The sequence below is a fragment of the Narcine bancroftii genome, chromosome 13, assembly GCF_036971445.1.
Source record: "Narcine bancroftii isolate sNarBan1 chromosome 13, sNarBan1.hap1, whole genome shotgun sequence".
Lineage (NCBI taxonomy): Eukaryota > Metazoa > Chordata > Chondrichthyes > Torpediniformes > Narcinidae > Narcine > Narcine bancroftii.
In genome coordinates, this window is record NC_091481.1 from 46,065,218 (window position 1) to 46,089,083 (window position 23,866).

Consider the following 23,866-nt stretch of genomic DNA (forward strand, 5'->3'; position numbering starts at 1 on the left):
GTGGATTCTACATATTCCAATGCTATGTTTCCTCTCTCCAAGAGCACCTGCCCTTCCTCCCTGCCTGCGCTGTCAACACACCATGTTGGGTGTTCAGATCCCAGCTGTGATTTTCTTTCAGCCACAGCTCGGTGATGCCCACAACGCCTGACCTGCACATTTCCAGTTGGGCTGCAAGATCATTATTGGTTATATTGCATGCATTTAAATGTATATTTATTTAAATAAAATTTCATCACCATTTTGTCCCATGTTACTTAAATTCTTATGCCTGAAATGTTGCCCTATCAACCCTCTATCCTTCCTCAATCACACGACACAGAATCTGCCCTATTCACTGCCCGCTCATTCTGGTTCCATCTCCCTTGCTAAATTAGGTTGAATTCTTCTAAACAGTGCTGACAAATCTGTGCGCCAAGATATTGTCCCCCTCCAGATCGTGTAACCTGCCCTTTTTGTACAGGTCATAGTAAAAACGCAATACTGGGGCAACTCAGCATGTCAAACAGTGTACTTCATACAGCAAAGTTAAAGATACATCACAAAGGTATGGGCTTACACACGTTTTCCCCACCTTTATGATTTTACTCCAATCACGGTGTCAGCGGACGTTAGTTTTTAAAAAACATTTTGTGCAGCTCATTCCTTTCCCCAGAAGAGATTCCATTATCTATGAACCTGAAACCCTTCCACCTACACCAATTATTCATTTGCCGTATTGTCCTAGTCTTACCTATACTGGCCCAAGGCACAGGGATCAGTCCTGAGATTACTACCCTCAGGGTCCTGCCTTTCAGTTTTGTACTTTGTTCCCTATGTTCTCTCTTCATGACTTCTTCCCTTTTCCTCCCTTTATTGTTGGTACCACCAGGTGCCACAATGTCTGGCTGCCCACCCTTTCTTTTTACAATGTTGGGAACCCTATCGAGATGTCTCTGATGCTGGCCCCTGGGAGGTAACAAGCCATCTGGGTGTCCCTTTCCTGGTCCACAGAATCTCCTGTCTGATGCTCTATTAAATCCTCTACCACTCTCCTTTTCTCCTTACTTCCCCACTGGCTCAGTGCCGGAGACCCAGTCACTGCGGCTTTGCCCTGGTAGGTTGTCCTCCCAACAGTATCCAGAGTGATTACAGAGGGGAATGGCCTCGAGGGTACCCTGCTTCACCTGCTGCTTGTCTTTGTTCTCCCTCTCCTGACAATCACCCAGCTGACTGCCTCCCTGTATCTCTTATCTGTAATCACTTGTTCTCCTGAACGAGCTGAAGGTCATCAACAGGAGCTCCTCTTCCCTAACAGGAGCTGTAATTCGACGTACCTCATGCAGATGTCGCTGTCAGGGAGATGGAATACACACATCTCACAAGAAGAACGCTCCGTTGCCACTCTAGACTACTCTACCTTAATTGAGCTCCCTCAAAGGTTTGGAGCTCCCCTGCAATCTACTCAATTGTGCTTCTACTGGTAGTGATTGCCACAGATGCCACACAATGTCCTTTCAGATCAGCTGGAGAACTTTAAACAATTTATTGCCAACAGCTGATGCCTTTGTCCATTTGTCCAGGAGAGCTTCTTGGTTTGGGAAATGATGCCAAGTTCGGCTTGACATGGTGCACTCCACAGTCATGGGTCAACAATGAAGAAGAAATGTTCAAGGTTGTTCACTGGGTGAGTGTGGCAGTGAATGGTCTCAAGTTTCTTAAATGTTATTGAAGATGCAACCCTCCAGATAGACATGTCTTGTGAGTGGTGAAACAATTTTAGAGAGTAAGTCATTGGCCGGAAACCTCTCACTTGCTCAGGCAGACCTGGTTTTGACATAGCTGGTGCAGTGAGGTGTCTGATCAGCAATGAGCATTTACCTTGCCCTCCTGGAATCTGGGCTGGGAATTACATCGTCCAATTTACAGAGGAAGGTTGAATTACCCGCAATGGGTAAGTCATGAAGCAGGTCCAACTTCAGCCAGCTGAGAGAAGATGGATGGGATAGCCCATGTGGTTGAACTGCCCCAGAAATCCAATTGAGGTGAAAGGGAGTCCCAACATATTGCAGATGATCAGAGCCAGACTGAGATGAAAGAGATTGTCTCCAGTAGGTTTGGGCTCTGTCATCTTTTCATTGAAGACTTGGTATTCCACTTTTGTCTCTATAATCTTGGGAAATAGAGAGATGGAATTCTGCTCTCCCATTGCTGCTGCAACCTGTCTGTCCAGCTGGACTAATAGGGGGTGAAGAGCAGAGATCCGTTAGATATCCGCACCGGTCCTGGAGGAGACTGTTGTAACCAGTGAACCAATGGCGGCACCTGGAAAATAGAAGGAGCTGCAGCAGGGCATGGAGTCAGTGGGCGGGAAATGAATGGCAGGGTGCCATTGATGGGATCAGGCTGCACCCTGGTCTCCACCAGGAACTCCCTCTGGACTGGCAGCAACATCTAGTGGAAGAAGACAAAACATCAAATGGAATCTCGCAGTCATTACTCATGTTCAACTATAAAATCTCCCACCCATTTGCAGACCCTGCCTGAATTAGGTTCATCCTCACCAAGACAGCTGCATCCTATCCTGCCTTGCACGTCTCGCAAATGACATGCAGCCTTGGAGGAAACACAAAAGTGATTTACTGGCTTGAAACCTGGTGGAATTTCATTTGTTTCAAGACCCTCCTTCCCCACCCCCAAAATTCAGTAATCCTCTCTACTTGTGTCAATCTTATTCGTGACCTATTCTTAATCCGTCCACTCCATGCATCGACCCAGTATTGCAGTGCCTCTGGGAACGGTGCACCAAAAGAAACCAAAAAAAAACATGTGGCTATAAATAGGTCCATCAGCAATCGCACTGAGATTGAGGAGATGCAGGAAAAAAATGCTTCTTCCTTCTGTCGGTACAGACAGGGTTAGCATAGTGGTTACAGCGAATGGGTTGGGGATTCGAATCATACTCTATCTGTAAGGAATTTGTACATTCTCCTTGTGTCTCTGAGAGTTTCCTCCGAGTGCTCTCATTCCTTCCCACCATTCATTGTTTATAATTGGGCGGCACAGATCCATGGACCGAAAGAACTTGTTACTGTACTGTATGTCTAAATTTAAACAGAATTAAGAAGATTGATTACCCCAAAATAAAGCCATGACACCAAAGGGCAGGTTTTATCTTCTTGCAGCATGGTAATGGACCCTTCCATCTAACAAGGCTGTGTTGTCCACATACACCAATTAAACTACCAACCCTGCACATTTTTTTGAAACGTGGGTGGAAATCTGAGCACACGAGGAAAACGCACACAGACATGGGGAGAACATACAAGCTCCTCCTGGACAGCGCTGGATTCCAACCTGGGTCACTGGCGCTGTAATTGCTGTGAACCACTCTGCATATCGTACAACTAAGGGATTTAAAGAAAGCTTGTGTTTAATAATCTTGGGTGAGAAGGAAGTGACACATTGTGTGTGATGTACCATGGGAGGCTGGTGATAACCTTGCCATTGGAAAATAGGCCCAAATTGAAAAGGGACGACAGGAAATGTTAAAACTGGGAGAAAGGCAGAAGATGTTTTCCTCTTTCCCAGTTGCTGGAGGAGAAATTAATGTTGAAATTCAGCATCAGAAAGAGTTTTGGCAGTTGTGAGCTTGAAGAGGAAATACTGCCACAGTAATTTGTTGCATAATCAGAAGATCTCAAGACAAAGGACAGAATCAGGCCACTAGGCCCATTGAGTCTGTTCCGTAAATCTATACTAAGCTACTCTACACTAGTTCCAATGTCCGGCCTTTCCCCCATATCCCGCGATGCCCTCATTAATGAGATACTGGTCTATTTCTTGTTTAAATACTCCCAGTGATCTGGCTTCCACTGGAGTATGTAGTAGTGACTTCCATATATTCACGAGCCTCTGGCTACAGAACTTCTTCCTAATCTCTGTTTTATATGGATAATCTCTAATTTTCAGTCTATGACCCCTTGTCCTCGATTCACCCACCAAGGGAAACATCACACCCACACCCAACTTATCTAAACATTTCAAAATACGAAATGCCTCTATGAGATCTCCTCCCATTCTCCTATACTCCAATGAATACAACCCAAGAGTTGCCAAACGTCCCTCGTACATTAGCCCCTGCATTCCGGGAATCATCCTAGTAAATCTCCTCTGCACCCTCTCCAACAACATCACATCCTTTCTAAGATAGGAAGCCCAAAACTGCACACAGTACTCTAAATGAGGTCTCACCAATGCCCCATAGAGTCTCATCAAAGCCTCTTTACTCTTCTACACTATTCCTCCTGAAATGAATGCCAACATAGCATTCACTTTCTTCATTACCAATTTCACCTGGTCATTAACTTTTAGGATTTCCTGCACGAGGACACCCAGGTCCCTTTGTGCATCTGAGGTCTGAATATTCACCCCATCCAAATAGTATTCTGCCTGTTTATTGCCACTGCCGAAGTGTACAACTGTACATTTCTCTATGTTGAATTTGATCTGCCATAATTCTGCCCAGTCTCCTGATCTGTCTATATCCTTCTGCAACTTTACGGTTTCTACTACACTTCCTGCTCCGTCACCTATCTTGGTGTCATCCGCAAATTTGGCCACAAAACATTCATACCACAATCCAAATCATTAATATAAATTGTAAACAGCAGCGGCCCCAATACTGACCCCTGCAGAACACCACTAGTTACAGACGGCCATCCAGAATGGGAACCTTTAATTTCAACCCTTTGCTTCCTGCCTATCAGCCACTTTTCTATCCAGTTCAATAGATTCCCTGTAATACCATGGACATTCAGTCCAAGGAGCATATGAGAATGATTTTACATAGACATTCTTGTGATGAATTGTAGGTTGGGAAGCAGATTCACAAGTAACTTTCAAGTTAGTAGAAGCAGACTAGCCTTGAATTTGGACATTGTTCTCTATATATGACAATGGACTCACATTAACAATGACGTTATATTAAGGAACACACCAAATGGGATATGGATGAGAGTCCTTGAGCCACATGGGTTTTCCAAGATACTGTTGCTTCCTTCTACATTCCAGAATGGTGGATCAGTTAATAATTCAGGTAAATTACCACAGTACAACCGGTAATCCAAGAATCAGTGGTAGGATTGCTCTGAGAACTGGGGTATCAGCCAAATCATCTCCTCTGTGTCATAAGGTGTGAGGGGAAAGATTTAAAAGGGACATCGTCTTCACAGAGAGTGGAACAAGCTGCAAGAGGAAGTGGCAGAGGTGAGGACAATTGCAACATATGAAAGGTATTTAGACAGGTGCATGGATAACAAGGATGCTGGCTGAACAGACAAATGGGACTAGATTGATTGAGTGCCTCTTTCTGTGCTGGGAAGGTCAAAAAATGGCCATGAAATATGCTTGACAAGTAAAATTGAAGAGAAGTAAAAATACAATGCTGGAGAAACTCAGCAGGTCAAACCGTGGCCTTTATGTCACCAGGATAAAGATACAGAACCAACATTTCAGGATTGAGCCCTTCATTAAGGTGTGAGCAAAATGTAGACAGGTGTCCAAAGAAGATGGTGGGGAGGAGGTGGGGGGTGGGGGGGTGTTAGAAGACATTGCAAAAGGGATGAGTGTTGCCAGAGATGGCCAAGTGATTTTGAAGTCAGGGTGAAAGTTAGCAGTCAAGTGGATAAAGCTGACGAGCTCATTGTGGGCATATGAGGCAGCACTAATGGAACTGTTAATGTGGAGGGAGAGTTGAGGGGCTTTTACTGTGTAGGCTTGCAGTATGGATTGAAACATAGTCAACAAAAAGACAGGCAGAGCAGAATCTCATGTGGGTGCCCAGGGCCACCCCTCTGACATGGAGAAGGTAGGATGAGTCAAGAGAAGTTATTGAGGGTGAGGTCAAGTTCTGCCAGGAGGGAGGGAGGGAGACTGGTTGAGCCTGTAATTGAGAAAACAATGAAGGGTCTTGAGGCCTTCAGTATGGGGGATGGAGATTGGATGTCCACAGTGAAAAGGCAGCAGTCAAGTCTAGGAAGCTGGAAGTGGTTGAAATGATGGAGGGCATGTACTGGACCGGGGGGACAAAATAGAGTTGAGGTAACCAGTTCAGTTGCTCAGAAGCATGCAAAAACAATGATCCTGCCAGGATCATTGGGTTTGCGGATCTTGGGTGAGGGGTTGGGAAACAAGGAGGGTGGAGGCTGTTGGAGGGAGATGGCCAAGTGGAGAGGATAGAGATTACAGGATATAAGAGCAGAAGTAGGCCCGTCAAATCTGCTCCAACATCTGATCCATCCAGCCACTTAACTCCACTCCCCAGCTTTCTCCCCATAACTCTTGCTGGTCAGACTAAACAAATACCCGTCGATCTCTACCTTAAATACTCCCAATGACCTCACTTCCACAGCCGCCTGAGGCAACATGTTCCACAGACTCATGACCTTCTGACTAAAGATATTATTCCACATCTCTACAACTCTGTCCAGGTCTTTCAACATACAAAATGCCTCCATGAAGCCCCCCACCCCTTCCCTCTGTACTCCAACGAGTTCAGTGCAAGAGCTGACAATTGTTCCTCATATGCTAACCCTTTCATTCCTGGTATCATTCTCGTAAATCTCCAACACCAGCACTTTTGTTTCTCAAATCTTTGGCTTGGCTTCGCGGACGAAGATTTATGGAGGGGGTAAAAAGTCCACGTCAGCTGCAGGCTCGTTTGTGGCTGACCAGTCCGATGCGGGACAGGCAGACACGATTGCAGCGGTTGCAAGGGAAAATTGGTTGGTTGGGGTTGGGTGTTGGGTTTTTCCTCCTTTGCCTTTTGTCAGTGAGATGGGCTCTGCGGTCTTCTTCAAAGGAGGCTGCTGCCCGCCAAACTGTGAGGCGCCAAGATGCACGGTTTGAGGCGTTATCAGCCCACTGGCGGTGGTCAATGTGGCAGGCACCAAGAGATTTCTTTAGGCAGTCCTTGTACCTTTTCTTTGGTGCACCTCTGTCACGGTGGCCAGTGGAGAGCTCGCCATATAATACGATCTTGGGAAGGCGATGGTCCTCCATTCTGGAGACGTGACCCATCCAGCGCAGCTGGATCTTCAGCAGCGTGGACTCGATGCTGTCGACCTCTGCCATCTCGAGTACCTCGACGTTAGGGGTGTGAGCGCTCCAATGGATGTTGAGGATGGAGCGGAGACAACGCTGGTGGAAGCGTTCTAGGAGCCGTAGGTGGTGCCGGTAGAGGACCCATGATTCGGAGCCGAACAGGAGTGTGGGTATGACAACGGCTCTGTATACGCTTATCTTTGTGAGGTTTTTCAGTTGGTTGTTTTTCCAGACTCTTTTGTGTAGTCTTCCAAAGGCGCTATTTGCCTTGGCGAGTCTGTTGTCTATCTCATTGTCGATCCTTGCATCTGATGAAATGGTGCAGCCGAGATAGGTAAACTGGTTGACCGTTTTGAGTTTTGTGTGCCCGATGGAGATGTGGGGGGGCTGGTAGTCATGGTGGGGAGCTGGCTGATGGAGGACCTCAGTTTTCTTCAGGCTGACTTCCAGGCCAAACATTTTGGCAGTTTCCGCAAAGCAGGACGTCAAGCGCTGAAGAGCTGGCTCTGAATGGGCAACTAAAGCGGCATCATCTGCAAAGAGTAGTTCACGGACAAGTTTCTCTTGTGTCTTGGTGTGAGCTTGCAGGCGCCTCAGATTGAAGAGACTGCCATCCGTGCGGTACCGGATGTAAACAGCGTCTTCATTGTTGGGGTCTTTCATGGCTTGGTTCAGCATCATGCTGAAGAAGATTGAAAAGAGGGTTGGTGCGAGAACACAGCCTTGCTTCACGCCATTGTTAATGGAGAAGGGTTCAGAGAGCTCATTGCTGTATCTGACCCGACCTTGTTGGTTTTCGTGCAGTTGGATAATCATGTTGAGGAACTTTGGGGGACATCCGATGCGCTCTAGTATTTGCCAAAGCCCTTTCCTGCTCACGGTGTCGAAGGCTTTGGTGAGGTCAACAAAGGTGATGTAGAATCCTTTGTTTTGTTCTCTACACTTTTCTTGGAGCTGTCTGAGGGCAAAGACCATGTCAGTGGTTCCTCTGTTAGCGCGAAAGCCGCACTGTGATTCTGGGAGAATATTCTCAGCGACACTAGGTATTATTCTATTTAGTAGAATCCTAGCGAAGATTTTGCCTGCAATGGAGAGCAACGTGATTCCCCTGTAGTTTGAGCAGTCTGATTTCTCGCCTTTGTTTTTGTACAGGGTGCCCATAATTGTACACTTTTCTCCAAACTGAGGTCTCACCATGCTTTACAAAGTCTCAATGTGACATCCCTGCTCTTATATGTTTATTCTCTGGAAATGAACACTGATGTGGCATTCACTTTCTTCACCAGTGACTCAACCTCGAGGTTAACTACTCGGAATTGTGAATTTTCTCCCCATCTCAATAATCGTCTGCCCGGATGTTTTTTCGGCCAAAGTGCATGACCGTAAACTTTCCAACATTGTATTTCATCTGCCTCATTCTCCTAATCTATCCAAGTCTCCGTGCAGCCTTTCCGTATCCTCAGCACCACCTCCCCTACCATCTATTATGGTTTCATCTGCAAATTTAGCCCCCACACCATCTATTCCATAATCTAAATCATTCATACACAATATAAAAAGCAGCGGCCCCAATGCCGACCCCTGAAGAACACGACTGGTAACCAGTAGCCAACCACAATAGGACCCCTTTATTCCTACTCTGCTTCCTGCTGACTAGGCAGTGTTCTACCCATGTTAGAATCCTTCCTATTAATCCATCTGGTTAGCAGCCTTATGTGTGGCACCTTGTTGAAGTCCAAATACACAACATCCGCCGCATCTTTCCTGTTGATCTGAATAAAATGCAATAGGTTTGTCAGGCATGATTTTCCTTTAAGAAAACCGTGCTGACTTGGGCCTATCTTGCATTGCACCTCCAGGAATTCCGTAACTTCATCGTTGAGTTCCAACAGCTTCCCAATCACTGACGTCGGGCTGATAGGTCTATAATTTCTCTTCTGCTGCTGCCTCCCACCTTTATTAAACAGCGAGTGATATTCCAGTCCGCTGGAACCATGCCAGACTCCACTGAATGCTGGAAAATTATTAAATGCTAGGTGAGACAGTGGCTTGATGTTTCTTCGTGGGATCCTATTCAAGGGAGGAGGTGTCGGAGAGCTGTCGTCTGGCCTTGGTAAGGTAGAGGTCAGTGGAGCACACCACAACAGAACTACCCTTCTCTGTAGATTAGGACTGGGGCAGAGACAGTGGGGAGCTGAGCGAACTAAGGGTGGTGAGATTGGAATAGGTGAAGGGTGGTGAAGTGGAGATGGTTGACATTTTGGCAGCAGAAGTTGGAAATAAAAATGTCCAGAGTGGGCAGAAGGCAGAAGGTGGGAGAATGAGTCTTCAGTGGGGGCTGAAGAACTCTGGTTGAAGGAGTAGGCATGGACAAAGAGATGAGTGAAGAAGAGTTCAGCATTGTAGCGTGTGTGGGCAAAGTGGGAACAGAGCTGAGGCCTCTGCTGAATGTTCATATCAGGGAAGGTAGGAGATGGTAAAGGCCTGGCAGGGATAGAGTGGGGAGGGGCAATAGGGTGGAGAGGGCCAAAGCAGGGGAGGAGGGTGAGGGTTCAGATGGGGATAGTGGCTTTGGGGGAGAGGTGTGACAGATGGGGAAATAGAGTATTGGGAGAGTCAGTGGGCAAGATGGGGGAGAGGTGATAGGGTCAGTGGAGTGGGCTGGTGGGGAGAAAGGAGGAGTAGATGGGGTGAGTAGGGAGAGGTATGGGGGAATAGGGAAGGGTACAGAGTAGTTCCAGAAGAGGGGGTTGGTGAGTGGTGGGAGGGACTGTGGGGTCCAGCAGCAGAGGTGTCAGCCTGGTGAAGTCCAAAGTTTTGGTAGGAAATGGGGATGGAGTCAGCGAGGACATCAGGACGGGGATGGTTGGGACTGTGGTAAGTATTACAGTTGAGGAGGGGGTGATGTGTATAAAAGTAGACAAATCTCCTGGGCCTGATCAGATACATGTATCCAAGGACACAGTGGGAAGTTAGAGAAGAACTTGCAGTTAGCCTAGCTGGGAATTGCGATTCATCATTAAGTATAGGTGAGGTGCCAGAAAAGTGGAGAGTGCAAAATATGGTGTCTTGAGGGATTAGCCTGGGAGTGATAAGCCACTGAGCTTAACATCTAGAACTTGGAACATTGTAGCAAATGCAGGTCCTTCAGCCTGCAATCTGTAGACAAACTTCAGGTCCCAAACATAATGAACATTTGAAGGGTGATTGGTTCTGGATTAGGAAGGAAATCAAGGGTTACAGAAGTCAGAAGAATGGGGTTGAAAAGAATAGTAACATAATGCAATATTTTTTTTTACATCAAATGTATTTGACTCCATATAAATTGAAAAATTTTCAACTTAGTTCTTCAGATTTATGTTTTAGATGTGACCCAAAAGTAGGTACTTTTTTTCATTCAATGTGGACCTGCCCTAAGGTTAAAAGTTTTTGGTTGCAAATTAAATTGTTTTTGGAACAGATATTAAAAGTAAATTTACCTTTTGATCCAGTGTTCTTTTTATGAGTCGATATTAATTCGATAGCTTTAAGATTGAGATTGACCATGTACCAAATTGAATTTTTGCGTTTGTCTCTGGCTGTTTCTATAAAGTGTTTAGCTATTACATGGAAATCTGATTTGGTTTTAGGTATGAAAAGATGGCATAATGAAATGAAATCCTATATTCCTTTAGAAAAGATTACATATAATTTAAGAGACAAATAATTTTTCTTTACTAAACTTTGGAGCCCTTATTTGAAAACTATTGGTGTTAGAATTTAATCTCTCACTTCGCTCCGATAGGTGCCATCGCTCCTGCAGCCAAAAAGTTTTCATGTGATTGAACTAGATGATGATCTCCTTTTTATTTCTTTGTAGATGGGGAAGGGAGGAAGGAGGGTATTAGTGGGGTGGTTGTGGGGGGGTTAACCACATTATGTCTGTATTAATATGTAGTAACTAAAATATTAAAAAAGGATAGTAAATTAGCCATGATGGAATGGTAGTATGGACTTGATGAACTGAATGGATGAATCTGCTCCAATGTCTGGGTCTTCCATCAGATATCTTTACCTTTTATTGATCAGAGAGCTACACAGAACAGTGCCTGGCCCTTCGAGTCACTCGCGCTGGGCAGACTATCAAGGACACTTCTATTTTACAGAGGCAATTTTGTATGTTTCAAACAAATACAATAAAAGATGGAATAGAAACAGACAGCCTGTATTCTCTGTTCCTCGTCTATTGATTGGGTAGCTGAGACTCACCTGGGCAGGAACATTGAGAAGATGCTTGGAGACCTTTGGTTTTGGAATCTTTCCAGCAACTTTGTCCCTGTGCTTCCGACTGGATATATGCTAAGGAGAAACAACAGGCAACAGTTACCCACAAATAACACAATAGAGTGAAGTTAAATTCTGCAACCTCAAATATTATCACTGAACGTCAGGCACAGTGGGGGATGCAGAAGTGGATGGGCACGGTGGGAGTTGCTGACACAGATGTGGATGGGCATGGTGAAAGATACAGTTGTAGATGGGCACGGTGGAGGATGCAGTTGTAGATGGGCACAGTAGAGGATGCAGATGTAGATGGGCACGGTGGAGGATGATGACATGATAGATGATGCAGATGTGGATAGGAACTGTGGAGGATGCAGCTGTGACAGGCACGGTTGAGGATTCAGGTGTGAATGGGGACATTGAATGATGAAAATGTGGACGGGCATAGTGGAGGATTCAGGTATCGACACGCATGATGGGAGATGTAGCTGTGGATGTGAACAGTGGGGCATGCAGTAGTGGGCAGGTACAGTAGAACGCAGATGTGGATGGGCATGATGGAGGATGTAGATGTTGATGGCACGGTGTGGGCTGCTGACACAGCAGTGGACAAGAACGGTGGAAATGCTAATACATCTGTGGATGGGCACAGTGGACAATGTAGCTATCAATGCACGATGGAGGATGTGGCTGAGGCTCGGCACAGTGGGGTTGCAGCAGTGGTACAGTGGAGCACACACATGTGGATGGGCACGATAAAGGATTCAGCTGTGGGGGATGCAGTTGTAGATGGGCACAGTGGAGGATGCAGCAGTAGATGGGCACGGTGTGGGATGCAGATGTAGATGGGCACGGTGGAGGATGCAGCTGTAGATGGGCACGGTGGGGGATGAAGACGTAGATGGGCAGGTTGGGGGATGCAAATGTAGATAGGCACAGTGGGGGATGCAGTTGTAGATGGGCATGGTGGGGGATGCAGATGTAGATGGGCACGGTGGAGGTTGCAGCTGTAGATGGGCACGGTGGGGGAAGCAGTTGTAGATGGGCACGGTGTGGGATGCAGATGTAGATGGGCACGATGGAGGATGCAGCTGTAGATGGGCACGGTGGGGGATGAAGACGTAGATGGGCATGGTGGGGGATGCAAATGTAGATAGGCACAGTGGGGGATGCAGTTGTAGATGGGCATGGTGGGGGATGCAGATGTAGATGGGCACGGTGGAGGTTGCAGCTGTAGATGGGCACGGTGGGGGATGCAGTTGTAGTTGGGCATGGTGGGGGATGCAGTTGTAGATGGGCACAGTGGAGGATGCAGCTGTAGATGGGCATGGTGGGGGATGCAGTTGTAGCTGGGCACGGTGGAGGATGCAGTTGTAGATGGGCATGCTGGAGGATGCAGCTGTAGATGGGCACAATTGGGGATGCAGTTGTAGATGGGCACAGTGGAGGATGCAGTTGTAGATGGGCACGGTGGAGGATGCAGCTGTAGATGGGCATGGTGGGGGATGCAGTTGTAGATGGGCACAGTAGAGGATGCAGCTGTAGATGGGCACAGTGGGGGATGCAAATGTAGATAGGCACAGTGGGGGATGCAGTTGTAGATGGGCATGGTGGGGGATGCAGATGTAGATGGGCACGGTGGAGGTTGCAGCTGTAGATGGGCATGGTACAGTATGCAGTTGTACGTGGGGCCAGTGGGGGATGCCGAGGTGGACGGGCACAGTGGGGGATGCAGCTGTAGATGTGCACAGTGGGGGATACAGATGTAGATGGGCACGGTGGGGGATGCAGCTAAAGATGTGCATGGTGGGGGAAGCAGTTGTAGATGGGCACAGTGGAGGATGCAGTTCAAGATGGGCACAGTGGAGGATGCAGCTGTAGATGGGCACGTGGGGGATGCAGTTGTAGATGGGCACAGTGGAGGATGCACTTGTAGATGGGCACGGTGGAGGATGCAGCTGTAGATGGGCATGGTGGGGGATGCAGTTGTAGATGGGCACAGTAGAGGATGCAGTTGTAGATGGGCACAGTGGGGGATGCAAATGTAGATAGGCACAGTGGGGGATGCAGTTGTAGATGGGCATAGTGGGGGATGTAGATGTAGATGGGCACGGTGGAGGTTGCAGCTGTAGATGGGCATGGTACAGGATGCAGTTGTACGTGGGGCCAGTGGGGGATGCCGAGGTGGATGGGCACAGTGGGGGATGCAGCTGTAGATGTGCACAGTGGGGGATACAGATGTAGATGGGCACGGTGGGGGATGCAGCTACAGATGGGCACGGTGGGGGATGCAGTTGTAGATGGGCACAGTGGAGGATGCAGTTCTAGATGGGCACGGTGTGGGATGCAGATGTAGATGGGCATGGTCGGGGATGCAGTTGTAGATGGGCACAGTAGAGGATGCAGCTGTAGATGGGCACGTGGGGGATGCAGTTGTAGATGGGCACAGTGGAGGATGCAGTTGTAGATGGGCACGGTGGAGGATGCAGCTGTAGATGGGCATGGTGGGGGATGCAGTTGTAGATGGGCACGGTAGAGGATGCAGTTGTAGATGGGCATGGTGGAGGATGCAGCTGTAGATGGGCATGGTGGGGGATGCAGTTGTAGATGGGCACGGTGGAGGATGATGACATGATAGATGATGCAGATGTGGATGGGAACTGTGGAGGATGCAGCTGTGACAGGCACGGTTGAGGATTCAGGTGTGAATGGGGACATTGAATGATGAAAATGTGGACGGGCATAGTGGAGGATTCAGGTATCGACACGCATGATGGGAGATGTAGCTGTGGATGTGAATAGTGGGGCATGCAGTAGTGGGCAGGTACAGTAGAATGCAGATGTGGATGGGCATGATGGAGGATGTAGATGTTGATGGCACGGTGTGGGCTGCTGACACAGCTGTGGACAAGAACGGTGGAAATGCTAATACATCTGTGGATGGGCACAGTGGACAATGCAGCTATCAATGGGCACGATGGAGGATGTGGCTGATGCTCGGCACAGTGGGGTTGCAGCAGTGGTACAGTGGAGCACACACATGTGGATGGGCACGATAAAGGATTCAGCTGTGGGGGATGCAGTTGTAGATGGGTACAGTGGAGGATGCAGCAGTAGATGGGCACGGTGTGGGATGCAGATGTAGATGGGCACGGTGGAGGATGCAGCTGTAGATGGGCACGGTGGGGGATGAAGACGTAGATGGGCAGGTTGGGGGATGCAAATGTAGATAGGCACAGTGGGGGATGCAGTTGTAGATGGGCATGGTGGGGGATGCAGATGTAGATGGGCACGGTGGAGGTTGCAGCTGTAGATGGGCACGGTGGGGGATGCAGTTGTAGATGGGCACGGTGTGGGATGCAGATGTAGATGGGCACGATGGAGGATGCAGCTGTAGATGGGCACGGTGGGGGATGAAGACGTAGATGGGCATGGTGGGGGATGCAAATGTAGATAGGCACAGTGGGGGATGCAGTTGTAGATGGGCATGGTGGGGGATGCAGATGTAGATGGGCACGGTGGAGGTTGCAGCTGTATATGGGCACGGTGGGGGATGCAGTTGTAGTTGGGCATGGTGGGGGATGCAGTTGTAGATGGGCACAGTGGAGGATGCAGCTGTAGATGGGCATGGTGGGGGATGCAGTTGTAGCTGGGCACGGTGGAGGATGCAGTTGTAGATGGGCATGCTGGAGGATGCAGCTGTAGATGGGCACAATTGGGGATGCAGTTGTAGATGAGCACGTGGGGGATGCAGTTGTAGATGGGCACAGTGGAGGATGCAGTTGTAGATGGGCATGGTGGGGGATGCAGATGTAGATGGGCACGGTGGAGGTTTCAGCTGTAGATGGGCATGGTACAGGATGCAGTTGTACGTGGGGCCAGTGGGGGATGCCGAGGTGGACGGGCACAGTGGGGGATGCAGCTGTAGATGTGCACAGTGGGGGATACAGATGTAGATGGGCACGGTGGGGGATGCAGCTACAGATGGGCACGGTGGGGGATGCAGTTGTAGATGGGCACAGTGGAGGATGCTGTTCTAGATGGGCACGGTGTGGGATGCAGATGTAGATGGGCATGGTCGGGGATGCAGTTGTAGATGGGCACAGTGGAGGATGCAGCTGTAGATGGGCACGTGGGGGATGCAGTTGTAGATGGGCACGGTGGAGGATGCAGCTGTAGATGGGCATGGTGGGGATGCAGTTGTAGATGGGCACGGTAGAGGATGCAGCTGTAGATGGGCACGGTGGGGGATGCAGTTGTAGATGGGCACAGTGGAGGATGCAGTTGTAGATGGGCATGGTGGAGGATGCAGCTGTAGATGGGCACGTGGGGGATGCAGTTGTAGATGGGCACAGTGGAGGATGCAGTTGTAGATGGGCACGGTGGAGGATGCAGCTGTAGATGGGCATGGTGGGGGATGCAGTTGTAGATGGGCACGGTAGAGGATGCAGCTGTAGATGGGCACGGTGCGGGATGCAGTTGTAGATGGGCACAGTGGAGGATGCAGTTGTAGATGGGCTTGGTGTAGGATGCAGCTGTAGATGGGCATGGTGGGGGCTGCAGTTGTAGATGGGCATGGTGGAGGATGCAGCTGTAGATGGGCATGGTGGGGGATGCAAATGTAGATAGGCACAGTGGGGGATGCAGTTGTAGATGGGCATGGTGGGGGATGCAGATGTAGATGGGCACGGTGGAGGTTGCAGCTGTAGATGGGCACGGTGGGGGATGCAGTTGTAGTTGGGCATGGTGGGGGATGCAGTTGTAGATGGGCACAGTGGAGGATGCAGCTGTAGATGGGCATGGTGGGGGATGCAGTTGTAGCTGGGCACGGTGGAGGATGCAGTTGTAGATGGGCATGCTGGAGGATGCAGCTGTAGATGGGCACAATTGGGGATGCAGTTGTAGATGGGCACGTGGGGGATGCAGTTGTAGGTGGGCATGTGGAGGATGCAGTTGTAGATGGGCACGGTGGAGGATTTAGCTGTAGATGGGCATGGTGGGTGATGCAGTTGTAGATGGGCACGGTAGAGGATGCAGCTGTAGATGGGCACAGTGGGGGATGCAAATGTAGATAGGCACAGTGGGGGATGCAGTTGTAGATGGGCATGGTGGGGGATGCAGATGTAGATGGGCACGGTGGAGGTTGCAGCTGTAGATGGGCATGGTACAGTATGCAGTTGTACGTGGGGCCAGTGGGGGATGCCAAGGTGGACGGGCACAGTGGGGGATGCAGCTGTAGATGTGCACAGTGGGGGATACAGATGTAGATGGGCACGGTGGGGGATGCAGCTACAGATGGGCACGGTGGGGGATGCAGTTGTAGATGGGCACAGTGGAGGATGCAGTTCTAGATGGGCACGGTGTGGGATGCAGATGTAGATGGGCATGGTCGGGGATGCAGTTGTAGATGGGCACAGTGGAGGATGCAGCTGTAGATGGGCACGTGGGGGATGCAGTTGTAGATGGGCACGGTAGAGGATGCAGCTGTAGATGGGCATGGTGGGGGATGCAGTTGTAGATGGGCACGGTAGAGGATGCAGCTGTAGATGGGCACGGTGGGGGATGCAGTTGTAGATGGGCACAGTGGAGGATGCAGTTGTAGATGGGCATGGTGGAGGATGCAGTTGTAGATGGGCACGGTGGAGGATGATGACATGATAGATGATGCAGATGTGGATGGGAACTGTGGAGGATGCAGCTGTGACAGGCACGGTTGAGGATTCAGGTGTGAATGGGGACATTGAATGATGAAAATGTGGACGGGCAAAGTGGAGGATTCAGGTATCGACACGCATGATGGGAGATGTAGCTGTGGATGTGAACAGTGGGGCATTCAGTAGTGGGCAGGTACAGTAGAATGCAGATGTGGATTGGCATGATGGAGGATATAGATGTTGATGGCACGGTGATGGCTGTTGACACAGCTGTGGACAAGAACGGTGGAAATGCTAATACATCTGTGGATGGGCACGGTGGACAATGCAGCTATCAATGGGCACGATGGAGGATGTGGCTGAGGCTTGGCACAGTGGGGTTGCAGCAGTGGTACAGTGGAGCACACACATGTGGACAGGCATGATAGAGGATTCAGCTGTGAACGGGCACGATGGGGGATGCAGATGTGGATGGGCAAAAAGGAGGATGCTGATTTGGATGGGCATGATGAAGGATGTAGCTGTGGATGGACATGGTGGGGAATGCAGATGTGCACAGGACAGTGGGTGATCTTGATACAGCTGTGGACTGGCAGTTCTGGGGATGAAGCTATGGACAGATTCAACAGAGAATGCAGCTGTGGATGGGCACATTGGGCATTCATCTCTGGACAGGCACAGTGCGGGATGCAGATGTGCACAGGCATGGTGGAGTATGCTGACAAAGCTGTCAATGGGCACGGTTGGGATGCAGATGTGGATGGGCATGTTGGAGGATGCGGATGTGGATAGGCACTGAGATGCAGATGTGGATGGGCATAGTAAGGGATACAAGAGTAGATAGGCACAGAAGGGATACAGTTGTGCATGGGCATGGTGGTGTTTGTAGCTCTGGATGGACATAGTGGATGATGCAGCTGTGGTCAGGCACAGTGGGGCATACAGCTTTAGACAGGAAAAGTGGGAGATGCAGATGTGGACAGGAATAGTGGAGGATGCAAATGGGATGGTGAGGCATACAGATGTGGATGGGCACGATGTGGGATGCAGCTGTAGATGGGCAAGGTGTGGGATGCTGATATAGCTGTGGTCGTGTATGATGGAGAATGCAGCTGTGGATGGGAACAGTGGGGGATGCAGATTTGGACAGGCACAGTGGACGATGCAGCAGTAGACGGGGATGATGGAAGATGCAGCTGTGAACGGGCATGGTGGGGGATGCAGTGGTGGATGGGAACAGTATGGAATCCAGCTGTGAATGGGCATGGGGGGGGATGCAGTGGTGGATGGGAATAGTAGGGGATCCAGCTGTGAACGGGCATGGTGGGGGATGCAGCGGTGGATGGGAACAATGGGGGATCCAGCTGTGAACAGGCATGGTGGGAGATGCAGCAGTGGATGTGCACGGTGTGTTGGCTTTCATTGGTCAGGGGATTGAGTAGAAGAGCCATGAGGCAATGTTTCAGCTCTATCAAACTCTTGTTAAACCACCTTGGAATATTCCTTTGAGTTCTAAACACCTCATTACAGGACAGAAAGAGATGATTTGAAAAGGGGGTTTACCAAAATATTTCCTCAATTGGAGAACATGCTGTGTGAGTGATTTTCAATTTGGAGCGATAATGGGTGAGAGGCAGGGACTGATCAGCGACACCCAACATGGGTTTGTGCAGGGACGATCATGTTTATCAAATCTAGTAGACTTTTTTGAGGAGGTGACTAGGAAGGTTGATGAGGGTAGAGCAGTAAATGTAGTCTATATGGATTTCAGTAAGGCCTTCGATAAGGTTCCACATGGAAGGTTCAGGCACTAGGTATTAATGTTGAGATAGTCAGATGGGTTCAACGGTGGCTAGAGCTTGAAGGTAGACATCAGAGAGTCATGGTGGACAACTGTTTGTCAGAATGGAGGCCGATGATGAGCGGTGTGCCTTAGGGATCGGTTTTGGGTCCCTTGTTGTTTTTCAGTTACATTAATGATTTGGATGATGGAGTGGTAAATTGGGTTTATAAATATACAGATTATAAAATAAATAGGGGGAGTTGTGGATAGTGAGGATGGTTTTCGGGGACTGCAGAAGGATTTGGACGGCTTAGAAGAGTGGGCTGAAAGGTGGCAGATGGAAATTAATGGAGATAAGTGTGAGGTGATTCATTTTTGGAGGAATAATCAAAATAGGACGTATGAAGGGAAGGGGAGGGCATTGAGGAAGGCAGAGGAACAGAGAGATCTTGGAATAATGGTTCCATTCTTTGAAAGTGGAATCTCATGTGGATAGAGTGGTGAAGAAGGATTTTGGTATGCTGGCCTTTATAAATTAAAGCTTAGAATATAGGAGTTGGGAGGTGATGTTGACACTATTCAAAGTGTTGTCGAAGCCAAATTTGTGCAGTTATGGTCAAAAAATTATAGGAAGGATATCAATAAGGTAGAGAGGGTGCAGAGAAGATTTACTAAAATGTTGCCTAGATTGCAGTATCTAGAATACAAAGAAAGATTGGGTAGACTGGGTGCTTATTCATCGGAGTGTAGAAGGTATAGGGGGGATTTGATAGAGGTAGTTAAAATTATGAGTGGAATAGATAGAGTAGACATGAATAGGCTCTTCCCCTTGAGCATAGGAGAGATTGGAATGAGGGTTCATGAGTTAAGGGTTAGGGGGAAAAAGTTTAGAAGTAACATGAGTGGAAACTTCTTCACTCAGAGAGTAGTGGCTAGATCACTTAAATCGGTACAGACGAGAGGGCCGAGATGGCCTGTTTCCATCCTTTAATTGTTATATGGTTATAGTACAGATATATGCAAGATGATGGGGCATGGATAGTGTGGAGAGCCAGCACCTTTTTCCCCAGAGTGACTATAACCAATCCCAGATTACCTGTTTGAGGTGAGTTTAGGGAAGACATCAGAGGTAGTGTTTGTACACAAAGAGTGGCAGATGCCTGAAATGCATAGCCAAGGGCGGTGGTGGGGGCCTAGTACAAGAGGGACATTTCAAAGACTCCGATTTAGGCACATGGATGTAAGAAATATATGGTTGTGAGGGAAAAACTAAGCTGCTGTTGAGTAGGTTTACATAGGTCAGCACAACATTGTGGGCAGACGGACATATTCTTAGATTTTCAGAAGGCGTTTGATGAAGTGCCACAGATAAGACTAATCCATTTTTTAAAAGTGTGTATGAATAGGGGATTTGTTCACCAATAGAGGCAGAGAGTTGGTGTAAATGGGTGTTTCTCTAGTTGACGCTATCACGTACAATTTACAAAGATTGTAGCATAAATTGATGGTGGACCTGTCCTCCCAGAATGTCGTGCAGCAGAGAAAGGATTGTATGCATGGCTGCATCCATGGAGGGGTTTCTCTACCACACAGCATTTTGGGAAGTCAGGTCCGCCATTGCTTTTCCCCACAGTCTTTATAAATTGTGTGCGATAGTGCTTCTAACTTTCCCACACTGTTTAAAAATTGTCTGTTATGCTATTTATTTCCCCACCCCCCCCCCCGCCCTCTCTCTCTCTCTCTCTCTCTCTCTCTCTCTCTCTCTCTCTCTCTCCACTGCAACTTTCCCACGGCAAAGTTTATACCTTCATTTTGATCTTTTCTTCCTTCACATTACTGCACTCAGACACAAACCTGGGTCATTTCTGTCCTTGGATGCAATTGCACGGCCTGATTTCAACTTTCAACACCGTCATCTGCAGGCACCGGGGATTGCATGAGGGATCGAGGCTGTCTATCCCAGGCGTGAGATGACATCATTTCACACTGGGATTGAGATGATTTTCGTTTCACACTAGACCCTTTTTAGGCCAATTGGCCGTTAATTCCTGGGACCACTTGCAAATGTGAAAGGGGCTAGCAATGAGGAAACATAAAGGAGGAAGATCGATCAGCTCATTGAGTAGTGTTATTACAATAACCTTACGATCAACGTTAGCAAAACCAAGGAGATGATTGTGGACTTCAGGAGGAAGTCAGGAGAACACAACCAAGTCCTCATTGAGGGGTCATCAGTGGAGAGGGTTAAGATCTTCAAATTCCTGGGTGTCAACATCTCTGAAGACCTGTCCTGAGGCCTTAAAGATGAAGGCTCACCTGTAGCGTCCTTTATGAGGAGATTGGGTATGTCACCAAAGACTCTCGAAAACTTCTCTAGGTGTTCTGTGGAGAGCATTCTGGCTGGTTATATCACTGTCTGGCACCAGACAACTCTCAGGACAAGAATGAACTCCAGAGGGTTGCTAACTGGACCTGCAACAACACAGGAACCAGACTCCACTCCATCGAGGACATCAACACGAGGCAGAGTCTTAAGAAAGCAGCTTTTCTACTCAAAGACCCCCACCACCCAGGCCACGCCCTCTTCATTCTACTACCTTGAGGAAAAGGTACAGGAGCCTGAGGATGAGCACTCAACAGCACATGGACAGCTTCTTCCCCTCCACCATCAGATTCCTGAATGGACAATGAACCACTGACCTGGTCTTTTTCTTTTTTGTGCATTATATGATATATTTTGAAATGAAGTTTATATAAATGTTTGCACCTGTGACGCTGCTGCAAAACAATGAATTTTGTGACATGTTCATGACAATAAATTCTAATTCTGAGCTTTATGTTTCCATCCATGATAAGTACAGTTGAGAAAACCTCATTAAGGACCTCACCAGGAAGCTGCGTTAAGGACCTTGTTGATCATTATTAAGGGGGCCTGTTCTTTCTCAAGTTACTTTTTGCCTTCCTGAGACTTGTAGACTCGCTTGCAATTTGCCAGAGCCATTGTGTACCCCGTCCTCATGCACGTTATTTTCTACTGAAGTGAACTGCTGCATTCAAACAGTGAGCTGCTGCAGGGACTCAGTGGGTCAGGGAAAGGGGTGGTGTGTCACAGAGAGAGACAGTAGGTCAGGGAGAGGGGTGATGGGTCAGGGAGAGGGGCGGTGCGTCACGGAGAGAGACAGTAGGTCAGGGAGAGAATCAAAGTCAGGGAGAGGGGCGGTGGGTCAGGATGAGCGACAGTGGGTCAGGATGAGTGACAGTGGGTCAGGGAGAGCAACGGTGGGTCAGGTAGAGGGATGGTGGGTCAAAGAGAGTTGGTGGATCAGGAGAGAGATGATGGATCAGGGAATGGGATGGTGGGTCAGGGATTTGGATGGTTGGTCAGGGAGGACTTTGGGCCAGGCATGGATTTAAGGTGAAAGGTGAAAGATTTGAAAGGGCCCTGGAGAGCACCTTGCTCATACAGAGGGTGGTGGAATGAGCACCACAGGCAGGTGGAGACAGGGAGAGTTGTAATGACATTTACACAGGCATAGATAGAAGATGTTCAGAAGATCTAGGCCAAATGCAGGTCAATGTGAAAAGCTTAGTTGGCAGGAAGACATGAGGCCGAAGGGCCTATTTCCATAGGTGAACCACATGAATGGAGGAAGGAAATAACCAAAGTTAGAGTGGGTAGGTAAGGTTAGGGTGAGAGTAGGCCAGTGAGGTCAGGGTGAGGTCACAATGAGGTTAAACGTAAGTAAGTGACAGCAGGGTGAGATCAGGGTGAGGTCATGGGATAATCATGGGATGGTCAAGAGACCCTGGGGAGGTTTGAAGGTCAGGATGAGGTCATGGATAGGTTAGGGTGAGGCCATAGGAAGATCAGGGTGAGGTAATGGGATGAGGTCATGGGTATGTCAGGGTGAGGTCATGCGCAGGTTCTTTGGCTTGGCTTCGCGGATGAAGATTTATGGAGGGGTATGTCCATGTCTGCTGCAGGCTCATTGGTGACTGACAAGTCCGACGAGGGACAGGCAGGCATGGTTGCAGTGGTTGCAACGGAAAATTGGTGGGTTGGTGTTAGGTGTTAGGTTTTCCTCCTTTTTTTTGTCAGTGAGGTGGGCTCTGCGGTCTTCTTCAAAGGAGGTTGCTGCCTGCCAAACTGTGAGGCCCCAAGATGCACAGTTGGAGACAATATCAGCCCACTGGTGGTGGTCAATGTGGCAGGCACCATTAGATTTCTTTAAGCAGTCCTTGTACCTCTTCTTTGGTGCACCTCTGTCTCAGTGGCCAGTGGAGAGCTCGCAATAGAACATGATCTTGGGAAGGCGATGGTACTCCATTCTGGAGACGTGTCCCACCCAGCGCAGTTGGGTCTTCAGAAGCATGGATTCGATGCTTGCGGACTCTGCCAGCTCGAGTACTTCGATGTACATGCGCAGGTTAGGGTGAGGTCATTGGTACTTCAAGGTGAGGTTTTGGGAAGTTAACAGGAAGACAAGGGTGTTATAGGAAGGTCATGATGAAGTCACGGGAAGTTGACAGGAAGACCAGGGCCAGGGTGATGTTAGGGAGAGCAGGAAGATTAGTCAGAGCAGGGTGGCCATGGAAAGGTCAGGATGAGGTTAAGATGAGGTCTGTAAGAGCAAGGAGGTCATAGGAAAGTCACGGTGATGTCAGTAAGAGCAGGGTGGTCATGGGATGGCCATGGTGAGGTCATGGTGATCTCAGTGAGAGAAGGGAGGTAATTGGAAGCTCAAAAGTAGGTCAGTATCCAGGGACGGCCATGGTGAGGTCAGTGAGAGCAGAGAGGTATTGGAAAGGTCAGTGTAAGGTCTGTGAGATTAGGGTGAACATGAGATGGCTATGGTGAGGTCAGGGTTATGTCAGTGAGAGTAGAAAGGTCAGGTTGAGGTCGATGAAAGTAGGGAGGTCAGGGTGAGGTCAGTGAGAGGAGGGAGGTCATAGGAATGTCAGTGAGAGCAGGATGGCCACAGGAAGGCCATGGTGAGGTCACGGTGAGGTCAGTGAGAGCAGAGAGGTATTGGAAAGGTCAGTGTAAGGTCTGTGAGATTATGGTGAACATGAGATGGCTATG

The 23,866-nt window shown here is 48.7% G+C and overlaps 1 long non-coding RNA gene across 1 annotated transcript; it reads right to left on the minus strand.

Annotated features, from left to right (window-relative positions):
- Positions 1-1,293: 1,293 nt before the first annotated feature.
- On the minus strand, positions 1,294-22,472 carry LOC138748205 (uncharacterized). The gene is made up of 3 exons (XR_011347868.1): positions 21,672-22,472; positions 11,332-11,421; positions 1,294-2,433 (listed from the first exon to the last, which is right to left on the minus strand). It is a non-coding gene; the product is annotated as an uncharacterized lncRNA (long non-coding RNA).
- Between the last annotated feature and the right edge of the window lie 1,394 nt (positions 22,473-23,866).